Source organism: Patiria miniata, unplaced genomic scaffold (assembly GCF_015706575.1).
Source record: "Patiria miniata isolate m_02_andy unplaced genomic scaffold, ASM1570657v1 HiC_scaffold_20, whole genome shotgun sequence".
Taxonomy (NCBI): domain Eukaryota; kingdom Metazoa; phylum Echinodermata; class Asteroidea; order Valvatida; family Asterinidae; genus Patiria; species Patiria miniata.
In genome coordinates this window covers 983308-991478 of record NW_024037059.1, presented here as the reverse complement: position 1 = coordinate 991478, position 8171 = coordinate 983308, and the positions used below count along the sequence as shown (strand labels likewise).

Here is an 8171-nt window from a genome sequence, read left to right as displayed (position 1 = left end):
TTTGCAACATATGTTGTCTTTATCAAAGTCGGTTTGGAACAATCACGGTTCACTTACTTCGTGAAGGGCAACCAGCATGGCGGTGCAGTGATCCTGCCAAGGCTTGAATCGAGGCTATCACCGCTGCTCGCGCTCCGAAAGCTTTGAATTTCTCGATCAATTCCACGTGTTTCCCTGGTACGCATCAACCTGTTAGCATTTATGTGCATCCGCCAGGTACCAGGCAACCTTCGGCCATGTTAAATTTTTCGCGTGAGGAGTTTCCGACGACACGATTGGTCTTCGAATTTGGGAGAACATTTTACCGTGCGTAGATACTTTTAAGAGTCTTCAAATTATAGTAGTTTGACGAATGAATGGTCCGCCAACTTGGTGAGTGTAGAAGTAAACCTTGTTTAAAACTGATTTTGCCAAATTTTGTTGATGCAAAAATTGCATCAAACGTAGAACCATGTGCTTTGAAACTCCTGCTTGAGGTTGGGGGGGGGGGGGCGTGGTGTAAGACGGGGGGGGGGGGGTGTTACAGGTTACTTGTGTTTTTAATACCAAAGCTTTCAGTTCTTTATCCACACGGAGACATTCAGGAAATATATCTTTGTTTCAGTTGAGTTCCCATTTGTTCTGAATTTTTGTTGGTTTTAGTACTAGCCCCATTAGCCCCACTAGTGTGGCCGTCGGTATGCTGCGCTGAACCTTTGGCCACACACCGTGGTACCGCGCGCTACTGAGGACGAAGTTTTTCATAAAATTCAGGGCAGTTTCTTACATTTTCAGTTTCTTACTTTCTTATGGTTGTATTCTATGATGTCTCCTATCACTTCTGGGATGCTTAGCATGTGCTTAGGTCTAATGATGTTCCATTTTCCGAGATATTCTTCAATCTTTCTGGAGTCCATATGCACTCGTGAAACGTCTGGTGATGGCAGCCATTTTGAATGGGACAAGAGATGACCTCAAGCTGTGACGTCGCGTGTATGCAAATTGCTTGTCGAGCGCGCGAGGGCGCGAGTTGCAAATGCGACGGCTGTTTCCTGTACCATGCATTTATCGTCAGGGGGCCACGTGCACCGATCTCTATTCAGGATCTACGGCACAGGAAACAGCCGTCGCATTTGCAACTGGCGCCCTCGCGCGCTCGACAAGCAATTTGCATAAACGCGACGTCACAGCTTGAGGTCATCTCTTGTCACATTCAAAATGGCTGCCATCACCAGACGTTTCACGAGTGCATTATGGGCTCCAGAAAGATTGAAGAATATCTCGGAAAATGGAACATCATTAGATCTAAGCACATGCTAAGCATCCCAGAAGTGATAGGAGACATCATAGAATACAACCATAAGAAAGTAAGAAACTGAAAATGTAAGAAACTGCCCTGAATTTTATGAAAAACTTCGTCCTCAGTAGCGCGCGGTACCACGGTGTGTGGCCAAAGGTTCAGCGCAGCATACCGACGGCCACACTAGTGGGGCTATAGCCCCATAAATGTGGCCTATTTACTGGACTGCCTCCGTAAACATAGGCCACACATCCACATGTACAAAAAACGTGTCGACTTTGCACATGTGGACGTGTGGCCTATGTTTACGGAGGCAGTCCACTAAGTAGGCCACATTTATGGGGCTATACTAGTAGGATGGAACGCCGTATTATCGCGGTACTTATCACGTTTCTCATTCGGAATAGAGATTGCCCACTAACCTTCCAGAATTGTCCTGTCTTATGTGTAGTATCACTCTTCCTTTTTAAATTAATAAAAAAAAATCTGACGGGTAGTGTGGTTTATTCCGTGTACGATGCCTGTGAAAATAGACATGCGCGGCGTGTGCGAACGGAGGTGGACTCCCTATTATCGCGGTATGCGGGAAGTGGTTTTTATAATGATCCCAACTTTTTTGTTCATAGTTTATGTTTGACCAAAACACCCCCTGAATAAAGTCTGATATTTTCCCTGTAACGTTCAAGTTGATTAAAGACAACATGTCTGCAGGATGATTTCTTAAGACCCTGCCCTTCCCCCGAAAGGAGAACACAAATCCCTGAGGCAAGTCTACTGATCGGCGATTGAGGGCGCCATTCACTTTACACGGTGTGCCGTTTTATTTTCGCTAACGCGCGGTGCTTATTTTGATCCCGTAAAAGTTGTTACGATTTCGCGCTGCAAATATCGTCGTTCGACTTCATTTTACATTTGCAGCTGAAGAATGGGAACCAGACAATGGAACTTTCATGGACAGAGCGCAACTAAAGATTTATGTTAAAATATAAACGGTACCTTTTAGCAGACACGGTGAGGGAAAATTTTTCAAGTTTTGGAAAACGTTAATATTTATTAAAATCGTTAAAAGTCCCGAAAGACACAACATTTTTCAATCGTCCTTTTTATACAACTCGGTAGAAAATTCTTGATGACTGGTGAACTGGATAAAAATCGCCACTTGAAGGAGTTTTGACACTGTAAAAAGAGAAATTTCCCATGCCGCGATAATAGGGATGCCGCGATGATAGGGAGTCCGACTATACTAGCCCTAGTCCGAGTAACTTGGACCCAACTTATCGCCTTTTTTTAACATTTGGACATGGTCTGGCGATAGTGGGGTCCAAGCTAATACCGCGACCTGGACAACACCGTCATGACCGTCCCAAAAACCAACATTTTCCAACAAAAAACATCAGATTTCACCTTCAAAACGGCCTCCAAATTACTAGATATGCCACCTGAGGTACAAGTAGACATCAATAATTAAGATGGTTATACTGAAGTTTACTTACGATCCGGAAAAAGAGTGAAATTTTCCGTTCATTTCGGAGAGCTCTCCTCGCGATCTTGAACACGTTAAATTCCCGATCGTGTTTAATGTTTGAACGACGCGATTTCTTCTACATGCCCATGGTAGAAGTATCGCGTATCCCGAGTGCGATTCTGTTACCGAGCGCGCGCGATGCATCGATTATGATAATGAGTCACGTTTGTAAACACATACATGTGCATTTCGAACTGTAAAAGGGAATCGGGAACCAGCTTGAACTGGTATCCGCCATAAAAGCTGTGCTAGTTTTCGACTCCCTAATATCGTTTGAAATGCACATGTGTTTACAAACGTGATCCAGTCTACTCATTATCATAATCGATGCATCGCGCGCGCTCGGTAACGGAATCGCACTCGGGATACAGGGACCATCGAATGTACGCTGGGCATGTAGAAGAAATCGCGTCGTTCAAACATTAAACACGATCGGGAATTTAACGGGTTCAAGATTGCGAGGGGAGCTCTCCGAAATGAACGGAAAATTTCACTTTTTTCCGGATCGTAAGTTAACTTCAGTACAACCATCTTAATTATCGATGTCTACTTGTACCTCAGGTGGCATATCTAGTAATTTGGAGGCCGTTTTGAAGGTGAAATCTGATGTTTTTTGTTGGAAAATGTTGGTTTTTGGGACGGTCATGACGGTGTTGTCCAGGTCGCGGTATTAGCTTGGACCCCACTATCGCCAGACCATGTCCAAATGTTAAAAAAAGATAGTGGATATTTTGCCGGAGGTAATGACGGCAAACTACCGATTACTAAAGGTTTGCTGGCGGCAATCCATATCAACAGAGGGCGCTGTACTCTTTAAAATAGGGCTGAATTATAAGATGTATTAAATTCCCACCAAAAGTTGTGTAGCATGTTTGGTGTAGTGGTTAAGCAAAGGCTTTAGTAAGCGGGATGACTCGCGTTCGAATCCGACCCCACCACATTTTTAAGGTTTTTTTTCTCATCCGCAAATAAATAAGAATATTCTTCTTTTATTATTTTAACATGTCCCAAACATTTTTTGCAGAGTATTACATTTTCTTTTTCAGATTTGTGGCTCTGGAGGATTTTTTTTTAAAAGGGAAATAAAGTCCGAAATTATAAAATGGTCTGAATCCCATCTTGTGAATACGAGGTAACAACGATAATTTTGGCATGGAGCCAGACTAAAACTTGTCACCGGAAAATGTTTCAAGTACAAAAAAAAAGTAACTGCGCATGTTCAGTGCATATCCGGCAAACTAACGTTTACTAAAGGTTTGCCGTCTCCGGCAAAAAATACACTGCCTTAAAAAAAGGCGATAAGTTGGGTCCAAGTTACTCGGACTATACTAGCCCCACTAGATGAGACATCATAGTATACAACCATATGTAAGAAACTGAACGTAATTTTTAGGAAAACGCCCTCAGTAGTGCGCGGTACCACGGTGTGTGCCCAGAGGTTCAGCGCAGCATACCGCGGCCACACTAGTGGGGCTAGGCTAGCCCCATAAATGTGTCCAATTCACTGGCCACACTTCCACCTAGCCCGACTGCGTCTGGCTGTACAGTACTATCGCAAGCTCTGTAGTACGGCCAGATGCTTAATGCTTCCCCACAGACTGAATTTTTTTTCACTCTGATGTAGTGATTTTGCTACAGATTTGACGAGATTATCTTTTCATCCAGGACAAAAATTTCCAAAGTTAAGGTTCTTAGTCGTAGAGCAACTTATACCTTTTCGAAAAAACGTTCTTTGGTCTCAATATTTTCATCCATCTGGCCAAAAGACGAGTTTCAGTCATCATATTCCACAAATATCGTCCTGAAAAGTGTATGCTTTTTATTTACTGCCTACTGAAAAGGCCAAAATCAGGAAAAAAAATGACAGCTGTTTGAATAGATATTGTATTATTTTGTAATTTGTAATTTTCCCACCCCCTAATTATGACTAGTGTCCCGCCCCCAAAAGAGGGAGTTTGCCCAAATGTTGTGGTTTTCATGTAATTTGAGCTTTCATTTTTTTTTTTAGCTTACTGCACTGCAAGAAGTCTTGATAAATGACTCTGCTTCTGTGTTTATCTTGCCATGTCCAAACCCCACCCACAAAAAGGTAGGGGAAAATGGCTATTCAATTGTGTACTCTTGATTTATACCACAAGCAAACTGACTGATGGTAAGCTTACAGTGACTTTTTAGTAGTAACCATTTGCTTGAGTATATGGACCTGCAATTTGTTGAGTTGCCTCTCACCTGTGAAACGCTGGAGCTAGTCATTGCACTGCAGCCACAGTTGAGACAAGACTTTCCCTTACTCCCCCTGGTGATTCGTGACTGGCTCATCACCGTACATTCCCTCCCCATACCTCCACCCTCCTTCCCATCCTCCTTCCCCACCCTCCTTCCCCACCCTCCATCCCGTCCGTCATCCCCTTTCTATCATCATTTGCACGCACTGGTCCATTTCTGTCTCTCTTTCCTCTCTACACCTACTCTTTTCTTTTGTCACTTGCACGCACCGTTTCATTTCTATCTTCCTTTTCTCTTTCCTCTGTTTTCCTCCCTTCCCTCTCCATCTCTCGCACGCACCTTCTAATTTCTGCCCCTCCCCTTTTTCCTCTCTTTACTAACATGGGATCATGACAGCTACCTTCCCGGTGGTGATCCTGTTAAGGGAAGCTTTCCTGCTAAAGGGAAATTTCCTGAACTAAAGCTGTCAAATAGGGGATGTTAGTACACTGGATCATTTTGAACAATGATTAACTTTAAAAGTCTTTATGATGGAGATCATGATGATAATTTCATGTTTTCAAAAGGCAAAAGAAAGTTGCCAAATTTGAAATACACTTGAAAAGCATTCGGCTTGCTCCTGTACACTCTGCCGTACACTGTTTGCATGTGCCCTCTATCTAGCAAGGTCGATCCAGTACGGTCCACCAGCCCTGTGAGAAGAAATTGTTTTGCACTGCAAAAAGCTTGCAAAATAATCATTGCTTGTAAGGATTTTGACTTCAGAGACAGAGGCCTCATTGCCGACCAACGACTTGGCAAGGATTCATGGCGGGCTAGGACCACAGCGGAGTGCTTGAAGATGACAAGCCTGGTGAGAGTGAGACGGCTGTTTTGAAAATCAACCGCAATGACCGCACATCCATGACTACCACGTTCACTGCGCTCAAGTTTTACATGCACGGGAAACCAGTGAACTGAGATTTGACTGGTCTTTACTTTCAAAACCCAAACTTAGTTGCTCCATGAGTTGCTTGCGGTTCACTCTGTCTTGAACTTGAATTGCAAAGATGATGTTGATGTACATGTACCTTGTTGGAGTGTAGCCCTTTGGACTATTTGGGAGGCCGCTGCTTGAACTTCTAGTAGCAGTCTGCAGTACTTCTACTTCTACTCTGGTACTCAGTCGAATCCACAAGACTGGATGTAACGCTGAGGGACATCTTGACCATGAGCGGTGCAGGAGGTGCATACAACCTGCAACTTAAAGCTTCAGCAGTTCATGTGAACAACGCCATAACTTCCTTGGGGGAGGCTGTATCTGGACAGATGCTGTCTACATAGATGGTACCTATTGATCTTCTGCCATGGGAACCAAGGTGTAGACAGGCAGTTCAGGATGTCTGTGAGGGATAAGGCACCATCCTGAGGTCTTATCTGGCTTCTCTCAGGACGATTGAGAGTTCCAAACTGGTGAGTGTGTCAATGAATTCTTTGTAATAAACATTTATCAATAAGACAAACATCAGAAAACTTGTTGGACCGAAGAATCATTGTCTTGTCATTTAATTATGTCCACAAATGAACATTTTGATACCTGACTTTCTTATTAAAATGGTGTCTCTGATCCCTTTCGAACTTTCCCTGGTGATCTAAATGAGGACACACTCTCAATTAAAAATTATGATTAGCAAATTAATGAAGTTTGAATATTTGTTTTAAATCTCAGAAGAGACTGATCTTTGCAAACCATGCCGAGGCTGGATTGGACCAGACCAGTGCCTAGACTAGGCAGGACAGGCTGGATGACCATCACCATGGTGACTGGGATGACCTTAAGGGTGAGTCAAACCAAGAATACAACCTGCTCCATCAAAACTCATCACAATGTGCACCAAACAACCTCCTTTGTAAATGACCATAATTCTCTCACTTGATTCTTGTGAATTGGAGTTTTGTCCTCAACAGTCCGACTGGGAGAACTTTGACATAAACCTGTCGGCATCCTGGACGATACATTGTAATTTGAAGAAGAAAGAGAAATGAAAATAATTTCTCAACAATGATCATGACAGTCATTTCTGAAACACAGAGGAATTAAAAGTTCCCCTTATTAAATGCTTACTGTGTGATTTGATATACATAAATGTTATCAAACCAGAATTTTATTTGTGTGAACCGTCAAAGAGAAATGCTATTTTAAGATTGAATTATTTGCATTAAGTGTCCAGTGACTTTCATGGTGGTTTGCAAGCAGATAAAACTGTCACATTAATATTAAATTTAAGGCTTCTTTTGTTGCAAACCTCTTACAGTATGGTGCAAATGTTCATAATTTGATGGGGCAGGTTTTATATTTCATATGAGTGATTTAAGGGAAAAGTTACTATGAATAGAAGTATTTTTCTCCAAACTATTTAAAGGCATATAGGATCATTTGCATTTGTCCCCAAATTAGCCTCCCACATTATCATAAAATACTTACTTGGACTAATTAACGATAGTAATGATACTAAACACCCCATAAAATTATCGTGTCTGACATGCTGTCATTTCAAAAATATCAAGAAATGTAGGTGATTTCCAACAAGCAGTTATTTGCATGTTTTTTTTGGAATAAAAAGTGCTGACGAAACACAATCAAAAAGTCGTGCTTGGTTTTTCACTGTTTTCTTACAAAGTGTACTATTCACTGAACTGAAACTTCAACAAATTAGGTTTTGAACACTCTTCTTTTGATTTTGAGTGATGTTATTATTGGATAAAGAAAATGCACAAATAGCAAATGATCCTATATATGCTTTTAGTAACTGTTGCCATATAGTTTTCCGTGGCAAATGGTACACACATATGCCTACTCTATCTTTGGTTGCTAGAAAAGATTGGTTTTTATTTGTTTCATTTCCTTCTGCATGATTTCATATTGTTTTCAATATTCATGAGTTTGTTTACCTGATATCATTTGGTTCTGAGATCTTAAGATATGAACATTTTTTTCTGAGCATGTAAAATGTAGTTTCTGTCACTGCATAATATGCCACAGAAATAACAAATTTTTACCTTTCTTTACTTAATCATTGATGGAAAAATTTAGACACTTCAAATCTCTGAGCTGCCTGTTTTGACAAGGGTTGAATATTTTGGTCTAGGAAATGATCATAA

At 41.7% G+C, this 8171-nt stretch overlaps 1 long non-coding RNA gene across 1 annotated transcript; it reads left to right on the top strand.

Annotated features, from left to right (window-relative positions):
* On the top strand, positions 1–7729 carry LOC119727463. The gene is made up of 3 exons (XR_005270966.1): positions 1–372; positions 4813–6482; positions 6739–7729. It is a non-coding gene; the product is annotated as an uncharacterized LOC119727463 (long non-coding RNA).
* The last annotated feature ends 442 nt before the right edge of the window (positions 7730–8171 follow it).